The following is a 15,314-nucleotide window of genomic DNA, read 5'->3' on the forward strand; positions in this document are numbered from 1 at the left end:
TACCCCCTCTGGGAGTACCGCTGAACTCTGTGTCTGTTGCTGCATCCGACCCTAGTGAAGCTGATATCACCTCACGTTTTTCCGGTTGCTGTATTATATATAATGAATACAGCCACGGATCCGGTATCCGTCTTTGCGCCTGTTCTGGGTAGGGATTAATGCTACCCGGTTCTCACAATGTCCTTTTTCTCTATCCCTCTTCTCCTCAGGCCGGTGATTTAGGCCTGGTAACAGTCACAGGGCTGTTAGAGATTCAACTGTATGACCTCTCACTATCAGCTCCTTGGCCCAACTGCCATTTCTTCTCTCAGACCAGAATGGATCAAGGGGAGTCTCTGGAGCTCCCCCTTCTGGCCGGAGGTGGTAGTGCAGTCTTGCTATTTTAGTATTTGTACTTACTGTCAGTAACTATTTTTGTGGCAAATACCCCTAGGGGTGCCACACTACCACCTGACAACCACCATCTAAAATCCTACGAAGGCGATCATCTTGATTTACCACTGGTAGATATTTCTGAATAATGCCCTTGATGATATGAAACTGATTGCTAAAGGCAGTGGAAAAAATGATATTAGAGGAAGAAACTGGCTTTGATGTTTTCCCTATGCCATACCAAAAATTATCACGTGGAGTATTGTGCACTTTCTCAAATGCTCGGTTAACCCTGAATCTATTGTATCCTCTGTTTTTCAATCTATTTTTGATAACAATACTTTCCCTGACACAAAAATCCTCATTAGAACAAATCCTTCTGGCTCTGATAAATTCCCCTTGGGGATAGCATTCGTCACGTGTCTAGGGTGTGAACTAGAGGCTAGAAGGATAGTATTACCAGCAGTATCTTTCCTATATAGGGATGACTCTACCCTATTGGTAATAGGGTTGCCATGTAACACAATATTAAAAAAAGGAATATCAATAGTTAAATTGCTGCATGTGAACCGTACATTGCAATTGTTGGTATTCATATACAAAACTAAATTAGAATATGCAGATGCCAGGGGCGGATTATTAGAGGGTCAATATGGGCGGTAGCTCAGGGCCCAGTGGTGTGGGGGGGCCCTGGGCTACCGTACAGATTGCCCGCCGGCATTTATGGGCCCCTGGACCTGTTGGGCAGAGAGAGGCGGCCCGCATTGGGCCCTGTCTCATCTGCTCACCGGGCCCCTTCCGGCGCTGCGGCCGTTTCCTATTGATGTGCGGGCGCAAATCCGCACATCAATAGTTAACAACAGCCGCCAGCCAATTGGAGGCTGGCAGCTGAAGTCGGCCGCAGCGCACACGTCGCCGGCGTCTGATGTCATTGTCAGTCGCCGGCGAGTGCGCGCTGCTGGAGGGAGCTCGCCGCTGGAGCGCACAGGTCAGGTGAGGAGACTCGGTTTGTTTTTGTTTTGTTTTTTGTGTGTTTTTTGATAACCTAACGGTGGGCACACTGGGGGCAATGCTGGAGGACACACTTTGGCAGATGATTGCTGGAGACACTGGGGCAGATTGCTGGACACACTGGGGCAATGTTGGAGACACTGGGGCAGATTGCTGGACACACTGGGGCAATGCTGGAGGACACACTGGGGCAGATGATTGCTGGACACACTGGGGCAATGCTGGAGACACTGACGGCAATGCTGGACATACTGGGGGTAATATGCTGGACACACTGAGGCAGATTGCTGGACACACTGTCTGGGGGCAATGCTGAAGACACTGGGGCAATGCTGGACACACTGGGGCAATGCTGGACACACTGTGGGCAATGCTGGACAATTGTACATACTGGGGCAGATTGCTGAACACACTGGGGGTAATACGCTGGACACACTGGGGCAGATTGCTGGACACACTGGGGGCAGGACTGGAGGCATGGGCAGAATGTAGATACGGGGCACGATTGGAGACACGGGGCAGAATGAAAGATATGAGGCAGGACTGGATCATGGGGCATGATGGATACGATGGAGACAGATGGGGCAGGATGGGGAGATCATATGGGGTAGAATGGATACTCATGAGGGCAGGATGCGAGAACATATGGCTGGAGCCAGGAATGAGATAAACGGTGCCAGGGTGGGGAATATTATTACCATAGGGGCTAACTAAGGGATATTATTACTGCAGTGATGTATTTATTTTATTTTTTGAGTATACTGTTTTAAATGGGGGGGCAGGCCTGTTACTGTGCAGAGTGACACTATATCGCCTTTTTTTCTTCATGTGGTGTAATGTAGAAGTTGTGAAAAATTAAGTAATGTGTTCTGCAAGCGGAGCTTGAGATAACTGTGTTATTTCCTTCAGAAACGAGTCCTGGCTGGAAGAAATTATGGCGGTCTGTGCTGGATGAAAGATGAAGGACTTCACCTAGAGACGTCACTGGTGAGTCAGTGTTACCTATACACTGACACTATACACTGTATACTATATACAGAGGTCCTGTGTACAATGTCACCCGTGATCACTGTATTACCTCTACACACACTGCATACTAAGTACAGATCTCCTGTGAATACTGGCACTTATGGTGATAGTATTGTGTTTTTTTAATTTTTTTATTACTGATCAGTATTGTAGTATTCAGTCACTATGTGGTGGTAATATGTGGTCTGGAAATGGTGTTGTGGTACTTGTCCCTTGTATGTGCTATTTGGTCACCAAGTGGTTTTAATAGATTTTAACAAATATTTTAATAGGTTACAGTAGAGTAGGGCCCGGCCATTTTTCTGGAATAATCTGGTTCAGGTATATATCATGACCTCGTCACATGACCGGGGGGGGCCACAGTGTCTGAACAGCCCGGGGCCCTGGCTACCCTTAATCCACCCCTGGCGGATGCACTCCTGTTTCAAACTAGGAGTGCATCATCCACATATCTACCAAACCATACCAAGGATGAAATAAACGGATTATCAGTAGAGAAAATATAAATTTCCTCCCACCAAGCCATAAAAAGGATAGCAAGTGAAGGTGAGAATTTCGAACCCATTGGGGCTCCCAACTGAAGGAAAAATTTTGACTGAAACATAAAACAATTATGTCAGACTAAATAATCCCATGCCTGTAAAATAAATTGCCTAAGATTTAACGAATAAGCACTGTACTGATCCAAATTACATTTCACAGCTACCATGGCTGTGGTGTGAGGAATAGAAGAGTACAAATTTATTACATCACATGTTGCAAAAGAATAATCTGAATGCCAAGTAAAAGTATTAAAAACCTTCAAAACCGTGGAGGTGTCCTTCAAATAACCTGGAGGTCTAGCGATAATGGTCTGAAGGTGACCATCAATCCATTCACTGAGATTCTCCTTCAATGAACCTATGCCCGCTATTATAGGTATCAAAGGAGGCGGAAAAACTTCTTTATGAATCTTGGGCAAACCAAGAAAAATTGGAATAATAGGAAATTCAGGATTCAACCACTTATATAGCTTAGAATCGAGAACACCAAGCCTGGTGCCCTCGTTTAGACACTCAGACAATGCAGATTTAAATGCAATCATAGGATCAGACCTCAACCTCAAGTAAGTATTCGTATCATTCAGAATAGAAAAAACCATTGTGCAATACAAATCCGTGTCAAGCACAACAACACATCCTCCTTTGTCAGATTGACGTATGGTCAAGTGTGGATTGTGTTTTAGGTCCTTGACAGAATCAGACTGAGATTTATCAAAGTTACTATAAACGTGGCTATCACGTGTATCAGCATGTAGCCTCCTAAGATCTCTCTTGACCAGAGATTGAAAAAGGTCCAAGGAGGGAACCCTCAATTGTACAGGATAATATGATGGATTAGAAGTAGTAACACGAATATCTTCATCTGCTGGTTTATCAGAAGACAGCTCAAAGTCCTGTACTGAAGACAAGGTTAATAAAGCAACTTGTTCAGCAATTGTAAAAGATGCATCATGAGTTTGTTCATGAACAGTGTCAATCTCACTAGAAGGTGAAAAATAGTGTTGCTCATCAATAAAATGTCTCTTAACCGTAAGTAAATGTGTAAAACGATTGACATCCCTAATAGTCTGTAGTACATTGAAATTCTGTGAGGAAACAAAGTTTAATCCTTTGGTTAAAACATCAATCTGTGCAGATGACAAAACAGCCGGAGTCAAAACAATAAGGCCATGTTCACACAGTGCGTTTTTTACTGCGGAACCGCAGCGGTTTTGCTGCTGCGGTTCCGCAGCTGTTTTCCATGCAGGGTACATAACAATGTAACCCTATGGAAAACAGTCACTGCTGTGCACATGATCCTTAATTTCGTTTAAAAAGCCGCGCAGAATAGCTGCGGCAAAAAAGAAGGAGCATGTCACTTCTTTTTCCTGAACCGCAGCGGTTCTGCACCCATAGACCTCCATTGTGAGGTCAAAATCGAAGTAAAACCCGCAGATCAAAAATATATCTGCGGGTTTTACTGCGATTTGATGTGCAGAACCGCTGCAGCAGGAAGTGCGGGGGAGCGGGCGGAAGTGCGTGGGCGGAGTGTGGCTGCCCCCCCGTGCTCCGATCCCGCCCCCCCGTGCTCCGATGCCCCCCCCCGTGCTCCGATGCCCCCCCCATTGCTCCGATGCCCCCCCCGTGCCCTAATCTCCCCCCCTTATACTTACCCGGCGTCCCGGTGTCCGTCCGGCCGTCTTCTCCCTGGGCGCCGCCATCTTGCAAAATGGCGGGCGCATGCGCCGTGCGCCCGCCGAATCTGCCGGCCGGCAGATTCGCTCCAAAGTGCATTTTGATCACTGAGATATAACCTATCTCAGTGATCAAAATAAAAAAATAGTAAATGACACCCCCCCCACTTTGTCACCCCCATTGGTAGGGACAATAAAAAAATTAAGAATTTTTTTTTTTTTCACTAAGGTTAGAGTAGGGTTAGGGTTAGGGGTAGGGTTAGGGGTAGGGTTAGGGTTAGGGTTAGGGGTAGGGTTAGGGGTAGGGTTAGGGTTAGGGTTAGGGGTAGGGTTAGGGGTAGGGTTAGGGGTAGGGTTAGGGTATTTTCAGCCATTTTAGCCCTAAAAAGCTTCCTAGGAAACACACAGTCTCTGCATAGAAAACTGCATAAAAAAAGGATAAAAAAACGCATCAAAAAACGCATCAAAAAAGGACAAAAAAAGGACCAAAAAAAGGACCTGCGTTTTCTGCCAAGAGCTGCAGTTTTTTAAAAAAACTGTCCTGAAAAAAAAAGGATGGAAATCCTGAACGTGTGAACATACCCTAACGCTCTGAATATTTTTATCGAGCCATAATGACGGCGTTTCAGCACCCTTATGGGATATCGTCTCCAATCTTCTGCTCTTAGCTCTCCTATCTCCCCTCCTCCTGCGGCGTTTTTTGAAAACTGGTGGCCACACTCCCGTCTAATACTGGTGCCAGATGCAAAGGTATCAGAACCACTATCACATGAATTGAAGTCCGACGATGAAAAAGAAACGGACCTCCCATTTGCCTCCTGGCGTGAATTGTGATCAAAACGTTTTTTTCAACATAGACCTGAATGGCTTCATGGAGGCTTTGTTCCATGCATAGACCTTATCATTGTTCTAGTCCAATATGTCCCTGTTAAACTTAGATTGTTTTATTTTAATAATGTAATCTTCCAAGATGATAAGATTGTCAGACATCTTTTTCTTTAACTGATGATATTCTGCGGTTTCTGAGACTTTATTGAGCTCAACATTGATAGAGTCTATATCCAGTTTTAAAGTTTGCAGTCTAGTTTCCTCATAGGAAGTAATTAGTCCCATCAGTTTCAAAGAGCATTCAAAAAGTATAGCTTTCCATTCAGACAGGAATTGATCTGAAAAGATATATGTAGATTTCTTTATACAGTATGTAGTCCCCTAGGGATCATATTCTTCTCAATATATTTTTTTATGTTATTGTGATCCCACCATGTCCGTAATTCTTGCTTAGATAATTTCTCCAATTTGTTAAAAAAAATCCTTAGTCTCTGAATATGGGCTGCAGGAACTGCCCATACCATCAAACATTGCAGCCAATTTGGCCATACGTGAATCCACCGCCATATTGGTACAATATATGGACTATTGACCAATAACACCACTCTTAGATGCAACAACTGCGCAAAGATTCAATAAATCGTTGTTAAAATTCATACCTCGGGGATATTTGGTATGCAAGGTTAATATCCAGTGGGCTTCCCTTATAGCTAATTGTTTCTGCCAACTACCCCCACCCCGATGGAATGATCAACCTTTTCAATCCCCAAAAAAGGCAAACAAGACAAGTCTCCTCTATGCAATGTACTGAAATGTTTAGCTGCCCCAGAGTAACCAGAATTGCCACTGCTGATATTACCAATATGTTCAGCTATTGTTTTCTTGAGTTTCTTGAGCTCCTTAACATGTGCCACCCTGTTTTTAAAGGGACCAAAAGTAATTGGACAATTGACTCCAAGGCTATTTCATGGACAGGTGTGGGCAATCCCCTCGTTATGCCATTCTCAATTAAGCAGATAAAAGGCCTGGAGTTGATCTGAGGTGTGGTGCTTGCATTTGGAAGGTTTTGCTGTGAAGTAAACATGCGGTCAAAGGAGCTCTCCATGCAGGTGAAACAAGCCATCCTTAAGCTGCGAAAACAGAAAAAAACCCATCCGAGAAATTGCTACAATATTAGGAGTGGCAAAATCTACAGTTTGGTAGATCCTGAGAAAGAAAAAAAGCACTGGTGAACTCATCAATGCAAAAAGACCTGGGCGCCCACGGAAGACAACAGTGGTGGATGATCACAGAATAATCTCCATGGTGAAGAGAAACTCCTTCACAACAGCCAACCAAGTGAACAACACTCTCCAGGAGGTCGGCGTATCAATATCCAAATCTACCATAAAGAGAAAACTGCATGAAAGTAAATACAGAGGGTTCACTGCACGGTGCAAGCCACTCATAAGTATCAAGAATAGAAAGGCTAAAAACATCTAAAAAAGCCGCACAGTTCTGGAAGAACATTCTTACGACAGATGAAACCAAGATCAACCTCTACCAGAATGATGGAAAGAGAAAAGTATGGTGAAGGCGTGGTACAGCTCATGATCCAAAGCATACCACATCATCTGTAAAACACAGTGGAGGCAGTGTGATGGCTTGGGCATGCATGGCTGCCAGTGGCACTGGGTCACTAGTGTTTATTGATGATTAGTGTTGAGCATTCCGATACCGCAAGTATCGGGTATCGGCCGATATTTGCGGTATCGGAATTCCGATACCGAATTCCGATACTTCCCGCGTATCGGATACCGGAATCGGAAGTTCCCAGAATTCAAATTGAACGCAGCAGCCAATGAGGAATGAATGAAAGTGTGGGCACATCCTGTTTAGCATGGTGGGCATGTAAGTACTGGCAAGGCTGGGATTGGCTGCTGAAATGATGTCACTCTGCACTATAAAAAAGCGCTGCCGCCATTTTGCGCTCACTCTGCTGTGATTTCAGTTAGGGACAGGACGCTGTGTTCTAACTGAGGGCCAGTTGAGCTTGCTAATTGCTTTATTTTCCTTTCCAAAGGCTAATTTAGCAAAACGCTGTGTGTTCTTCACTGTTCACCTTGCTCTTGCCTTGCAGCGCTGTTTTAACAGCGTTCTGCAAGGTCTCTGTGTGTGTGTGTGTGTGCAGCTCACTCTGTAGTCTGTGTGCAGCCATATACCCGGTTGTATTCAGCTCAGGGGGGGTTCACACTGCCTCACACAGTTGTCCTTTTTTGCTCATAGTGCAGCCTGCTGCACATTTTTTCTCAAATTTCCTATTAGTGTTTTTCCACCAGTCTCCAGCTCTATTGTGGAAAAACACTACATAGGATAACCTAGAGGGGGGTTTTAGGGCCTTGCAGCGCCGTTTACGGCTGTCTGCACGGTCTCCGTGTGAGCCCAGCTCGCCCTGCAGTCTGTGTGCAGCCATAGCCGGTTGGATTCAGCTCAGGGTTCGTTACTGGCTCATACCTTGAGAAAAATTTTCCTTTTTTTCAAATAGTGCAGCCTGTTTAAAATTTGAAAAAAAAAATTCCTATTAGTGTCTTTCCACTCGTATCCAGCTAAATAGTGGAAAAACACTATATAGGATAACCTAGAGGAGGGTTTTTTGGCCTTGCAGCGCCGTTTACGGCTGTCTGCACGGTCTCCGTGTGAGCCCAGCTCGCCCTGTAGTCTGTGTGCAGCCATAGCCGGTTGGATTCAGCTCAGGGTTCGTTACTGGCTCATACCTTGAGAAAAATTTTCCTTTTTTTTCAAATAGTGCAGCCTGTTTAAAATTTGAAAAAAAAAAAATCCTATAAGTGTCTTTCCACTCGTATCCAGCTAAATAGTGGAAAAACACTATATAGGATAACCTAGAGGAGGGTTTTTTGGCCTTGCAGCGCCGTTTACGGCTGTCTGCACGGTCTCCGTGTGAGCCCAGCTCGCCCTGTAGTCTGTGTGCAGCCATAGCCGGTTGGATTCAGCTCAGGGTTCGTTACTGGCTCATACCTTGAGAAAAATTTTCCTTTTTTTGAAATAGTGCAGCCTGTTTAAAATTTGAAAAAAAAAAATTCCTATTAGTGTCTTTCCACCAGTCTCCAGCTCAATTGTGGAAAAACACTACATAGGATAACCTAGAGGGTTTTTTTTGGGCCTTGCAGCGCCGTTTACGGCTGTCTGCACGGTCTCTGTGTGAGCGCAGCTCGCCCTGTAGTCTGTGTGCAGCCATAGCCGGTTGGATTCAGCTCAGGGTGCGTTACTGCCTCATACCTTGAAAAACAATTTCCTTTTTTTCAAATAGTGCAGCCAGTTTAAAATTTGAAAAAAAAAATTCCTATTAGTGTCTTTCCACTTGTATCCAGCTAAATAGTGGAAAAACACTATATAGGATAACCTAGAGGAGGGTTTTTTGGCCTTGCAGCGCCGTTTACGGCTGTCTGCACGGTCTCCGTGTGATTTAAACTAGCTCTGTAGCCCGATCTGCACCAAAAAAAAAGTAAAGTTCACCAAACACAACTTAACACTTGTGTAGGCCACATTTGAAAAATAATAAAGTTTAGTCCACAATTTACAACATTAGTGTTTCTTACACCTGTTAGGAGGAGCATTACAGGAATAAGCACACTAAGGCCTTAGTACTTTTCTGCTTATCTTTATCTGTCAACCAAGATGAAGAGGGCAGGGAGTAAGGCACGTGGGCGTGGGCGCGGAGCAGGGAGAGGAGCAGGGAGAGGACGTGGTGATTCTGTGCCTGCTGCGGGCGCCGGTGACTCGTCGTCACTCAGTTTCAGCAGGGAACAGTCCTTCATGCGCAGCTTTGTCGGAGAGCGCCGTGCACCGCTGCTGCGTGAAGACCAAATTGAAGCCGTTGTCAGGTGGATGGCAGCTAACGCCTCGGCATCGACTTCAGTTAGTGCCACATCCTCTCAGGCACAGAGCACTGGAGAGCAGCCATCTGTGTCTTCACCACCTGCCAAATTGGCCAGGCAGTCAGAGAGCCCAGGACAGGAGCCGTCTCTACTTCTGTTCTCTGAATCTCTTGGCTTGGAAACAGGGGGCCAGCCAAGCAGCATTGGAGAAATGGAAGAAGAGGCAGTGTGCAGTGATGCCCAACACCTTTTTCTCTCTGACTCTGAAGAGGCAGGTGGGCCAGTGCCTCCGGTGACCACAGCGCAGTACGCATCTGATGATGAAACTCAGGTGCCGCTTTCTCGTGCGTACTGTGCTGCTGAGACTACCCAGGAGGAGCAGTTGGTGGCAGAGGGTAGTGGAGATGATGAGGTCCTTGACCCATCGTGGCGTGAGGAACAGGAAGGTGGTGGGAGCAGCTCAGAGGAAGAGCTTCCTCTTACGGGCCAAAGAGGGAGAGGGAGGGGGAAGACTGCGGAGCCTGTAGCCTCCACTTTGGCACCCGTTAGGAGCCTGTCTCTTTCCAAAGCCAAAAAGGGCGCTCCCAAGACTTGCAGTGCCTGGTCCTTTTTTGACACAGTTGCAGATGACATTTGTTTTGTCAAATGCAAGCTATGTCATCATAAAGTAAAAAGAGGGAAAAATGTCAGCAACCTCAATACCACAAATATGTGGAAACATGTGCGGACCAGGCACGCGGTGGAGTTAGAGAAACACACTGAAGATGTAGGCCAACCAACAGCGGCAGCTACCACCTCTTCAGCTCGTGTTGCCTCTTCCTCCAGCTCACGCACAGCTGGTTTGGCTTCCTCCCAGAGACCTTGTGTAATTCCACCCACAGCACCACTCCCAGTCATCCTCACACTCCCAGTCTACTCTACAGCCATCGGTAGTACAGGCATGGGAGAAAAGGCGGGCATTCTCGGCCAACCACCCCCGAGCACAGGCTCTGAATGCAGGCATTGCCAAACTGTTGTCCCTGGAAATGCTCTTGTTCAGGCTGGTGGAGACTGACAGCTTCCGTGACTTGATGGCATTGGCAGTCCCACAGTACAAGGTGCCCAGCCGCTTTTACTTCAGCAGGCAGGCTGTCCCTGCCCTGCACAGGCATGTTGAGGCAAACATAAAACATGCGCTACTGAACGCCGTCAGTAGCAAGGTCCACCTCACCACCGATGCGTGGACCAGTCAGCATGGACAGGGGCGATATGTTTCCCTCACTGCCCATTGGGTTAATGTTGTTGAGCCAGGTACAGATCGTGCGAGTGGCGCAGGACGTGTCCTGCCCACTCCAAGGATTGCAGGAATCCAGTCTGTACGCATCGACTCCTCCTCTTACACCAGTTCCTCTGATTCCTCTCTGCAGGATCCGTCACAGTCCACCCCCACATGGACCCGTGAACGTTTACCTATGACCGACATGAGCACAGCCGTGGCCAAACGTCAGCAGGCCGTCTTGAAACTAGTTTCATTGGGGCATCGAAGCCACACAGCGCAGGAGCTCTGGAATGCCATCAAGCAGGAGAGCGATGTGTGGTTACTGCCAGCGAATCTCCAGCCAGGCATGGTAGTGTGTGACAATGGCCGAAATCTGGTGGCAGCTTTGGCCCTTGGCAACCTCACTCACATCCCATGTCTGGCACATGTGCTCAATTTGGTTGTGCAGAGTTTTCTGAGGGACTATCCGGATCTTGATGCCCTGCTGCACAAGGTCCGCCTAGAGTGTGCTCACTTGCGGCGTTCCAGCTTGGCCAGATCCCGCATTGCTGCTCTGCAGCGCAGATTCCGCCTTCCGGAACACCGCATCATATGTGACCTACCTACCCGGTGGAATTCCACGTTACATATGTTGGAGCGGTTGTGTGAGCAGCAGCAAGCAGTTATGGAGTACCAGCTGCATCAGGCGCAAAGAAGTCGCAGTCAGCGCCGATCAGACTTCACAACCACAGAGTGGGCCACTCTGAAGGACGTCTGCCAGGTTTTGCGTCCTTTTGATTATTCCACGCGGATGGCAAGTGCAGATGATGCACTAGTCAGCATGACTGTCCCCCTTATCTGCCTGCTTCAGCAAACTTTGCAAGGGTTAAGGGATGATGTGGTGGAAGAGGTGGAGGATGAGGAGTCACCTTTTCCATCAGCTTCTGGAGAGTCAGCGCCACGTGGTTCCTCACAAAGGGGTACGCAGGGGCCAATTTGTGAGGAGGATGAGGAGGAGTCAATGGACGAGGAAGAGCTCCGTCCAGAGGAGGGAGCGACACAATTGTCCAGTGGTCAGTGTGTACAGCGAGGGTGGGGTGATGACGAGCGGGCAGAGATCATGTCTCAAGCAGGGGACAGCGTTTCTGGGCCGGTTGGCACTCTGCAGCACATGGTGGATTTTATGCTGCAGTGCCTGAGAAATGACGGCCGCATCGACCACATTCTCAACATGCCTGATTATTGGGTGTTCACCCTCCTCGATCCTCGCTACCGGGACAACGTCCAAAACCTCATCCCTGCGTTGACCCGGGAACGTAAATTGCGGGAGTACCACGACACACTGGTGAATTCCATCATCTTCTCCTGTCCAACTGAGAGGAGTGCTGCTAGTGCTTTACAAAGCAGCTCAGTGCGTCGAGGCAGTGGGGAGGCTCTGCCCAAAGAGGGAGCAGAAGCAGTGCCTCTGCCCAAGGCAAGCCGAGTATGGCACAACTCTGGCACACTTTTGTGTGCCCGCCCCAAATGTCTACACCATCACCGGCGGCTCCAGTCAGCAGGAGGCAACGGTTCCGTCAGATGGTGACAGACTACATGGCTTGCCCTCTTACTGTACTCCCCGACGGCTCTTCCCCGTTCAAGTTTTGGGTCTCTAAGCTGGATACATGGCCAGAGCTAAGTCAGTATGCATTGGAGGTGCTGGCTTGCCCTGCGGCTAGTGTCTTATCGGAACGTGTCTTTAGTGCCGCAGGTGGTGTACTAACAGACCGTCGCATGCGACTATCCTCCGATAACGTTGACCGGCTTACTTTCCTGAAAATGAACCAGGCCTGGATCTCGCAGGAATTTGCCACTCCTCTGCCTGATTAATTAATTGGGTGTCATCCAGGTCTTCTGCTGTGTTCATCTTTCTACCACCTGAAATGCTATTCCTGGGCTCCAACACCGCCAGTTGCGGCTCAGAAGTGCAGGCTGCACAGTCAAAACATACGACCCAGTGTTATTGGGTTTCAGTAACGTCAGCTGATCCCCAGCTGTGTAGCCGGCAATGTGTCCTGCAACCGCTACGCTGGCACAACAACCTGAATGTAAGGGAACCTGCCCCCCCCCCCCCGTCGTTTGTTACTGAAAGAGCCATCTTGTGCAGCAGTAATGCTGCACAAGGAAAAGGTAGCTATTGTTTTTGGGCTCCTTGCACACGCAGAACTTAACACTTATAAAATGTGTTCACTGATACCGTTATACCGTCCCAGAGCTGGGACTTTCCTTCGTAATGTGACGCAGCACAGCCGTCATTCCTACCCCCTTGGTGCCATGCGCTGCCTCCTCAGCGTTGTTTTAAGCTGTCACGGAGCCTGCGCTGTTCTGTTATCCCTTGGCCATGCCCTATTTGCGCTGCCTGTCTTCTGACATAATTTGGTGTCAGGCTGGCTGCGCCTGTGCGGCCGCGCTGCCATAGATCCCGCCTCGCAGTGTCTTCTGATTGAGTCACACTGCGGGCCTGGGATCCATGGGCATGCGCAGTGCATATCTTCCCCTCGGGCTCTCGCTCATTTCCCTCCGCCTTCTTTAGACTGTGCGCCGTCAGCTGATCCCTAATAGCATGCCACGGCCGTGACAACGCACAGTCTGAAGAAGAGGGAAGGAGGGGAGTGAGAGTCGAGGATATGCACTGTGCATGCCCATGGATCCAAGGCCCGCAGTGGGATTACGTTAGACGAGACTGCGAGGTGGGATCTGGAGCAGCGTGGACGCACAGGCACTGACAGCCTGACACCAAATTATGTCAGAAGACAGGCAGCGCTAATTGGGCATGGCCAAGGGATAACAGAACAGCGCAGGCTCCGTGACAGCTTAAAACAACGCTGAGGAGGCAGCACACGGCACCAAGGGGATAGGAATGACAGCTGTGCTGTGTCCCATTACGAAGGAAATTCGCACCTCCGTGATGGTTTAACGGTATAAGGGGACACATTTTTAGTGTTTACTTCTGTGTTTGCAAGGAGCATAATTAAAAGAGCAACCTTTTCCTTTTGCATCCTTAGCGCTGCACAAGATGGCTCTTTCAGCTACAAACGTCTTGGGGGGGGGGTTAAAGGTTCCCTTTCAACTTGCTCCAATCAGGCTTCGGCCTACACTCTGTTCCTCTGCTCCTCCTGCTGTCCCTGGGCTCTAACACCGCCAGTTGGTGCCTGGAAGTGCTGTGTGCACAGTCAACAGTCGCTCCTCTGTTATTGGGGTTCAGTAACGTCAGCTGATCCCCAGCTGTGTGTGCGGTAATACCTCCAATCTGCTCCTCCTGCTGTCCCTGGGCTCTAACACCGCCAGTTGGTGCCTGGAAGTGCTGTGTGCACAGTCAACAGTCGCTCCTCTGTTATTGGGGTTCAGTAACGTCAGCTGATCCCCAGCTGTGTGTGCGGTAATACCTCCAATCTGCTCCTCCTGCTGTCCCTGGGCTCTAACACCGCCAGTTGGTGCCTGGAAGTGCTGTGTGCACAGTCAACAGTCGCTCCTCTGTTATTGGGGTTCAGTAACGTCAGCTGATCCCCAGCTGTGTGTGCGGTAATACCTCCAATCTGCTCCTCCTGCTGTCCCTGGGCTCTAACACCGCCAGTTGGTGCCTGGAAGTGCTGTGTGCACAGTCAACAGTCGCTCCTCTGTTATTGGGGTTCAGTAACGTCAGCTGATCCCCAGCTGTGTATCCGGCAACGTGTCATGCGACCGCCACGCTGGCACAACTAAAATATAAGGGGACCTGTCCCCCCCCCCTAGGCGTTTGTTACTGAAAGAGCCACCATGTGCAGCACTAATACTGCACAAGGGAAAGGTCGCTCTTGAAATTATGCTCCTTGGAAACGCTGAACTACACACTCATGTAATGTGTCCCCTCACACCGTCCAACCGTCCCAGAGGTGGGACTTTCCTTTGTAATGTGACGCAGCACAGCCGTCATTGCTACCCCCTTGGCACCGTGCGCTGCCTCCTTAGCGTTGTTTGATTCCGTCATGGACCCTGCACTGTTATGTTATCCCTTGGCCATGCACAGTTTGCGCTGCCCGTCCTCTGACATCATTTGTTGTCGTCCTGGCTGCGCCTGTGCGTCCACGCTGCCCGAAATCCCACCTCGCAGTGTCGTCTAATGTGATCCCACAGTGGGCCTGGTATCCATGGCCATGCGCAGTGCATATACTAGCCTCTCATTCCCCTTCTTCATGCTTCTTCAGACTAGGCGGCGTCAGCTGATCCCTAATAGCATGCCACGGCCGTGACGCCGCACAGTCTGAAGAAGCATGAAGGAGGTGAGTGAGAGGCGATGATATGCACTGCGCATGCCCATGGATCCCTGGCCCGCAGTGGGATTACATTTGATGACACTGCAAGGTTGGATCTCGGGCAGCTTTGACGCACAGGCACTGCCAGCCTGACACCTAAATGATGTCAGAAGACGGGCACCGCTAACTGTGCATGGCCAAGGGATAACATTACAGCGCGGGCTCCGTGACAGAACCAAACAACGTTGAGGAGGTGGCGCACGGCACCAAGGGGGTTGGAATGACGGCTGTGCTGTGTCACATTACAAAGGAAAGTCCCACTTCCGGGATGGTTTGACGGTGTGAGGGGACACATTATATGAGTGTGTACTTCAGCGTTTGCAAGGAGCATTATTTTCGGAGCCACCATTTTCCATGTGCAGTATTACTGCTGTACAAGATGGCTCTTTCAGCAACAAATGCCTGGGGGGGGGGTT

This window comes from Ranitomeya imitator, chromosome 1 (assembly GCF_032444005.1).
Source record: "Ranitomeya imitator isolate aRanImi1 chromosome 1, aRanImi1.pri, whole genome shotgun sequence".
Classification (NCBI taxonomy): Eukaryota; Metazoa; Chordata; class Amphibia; order Anura; family Dendrobatidae; genus Ranitomeya; species Ranitomeya imitator.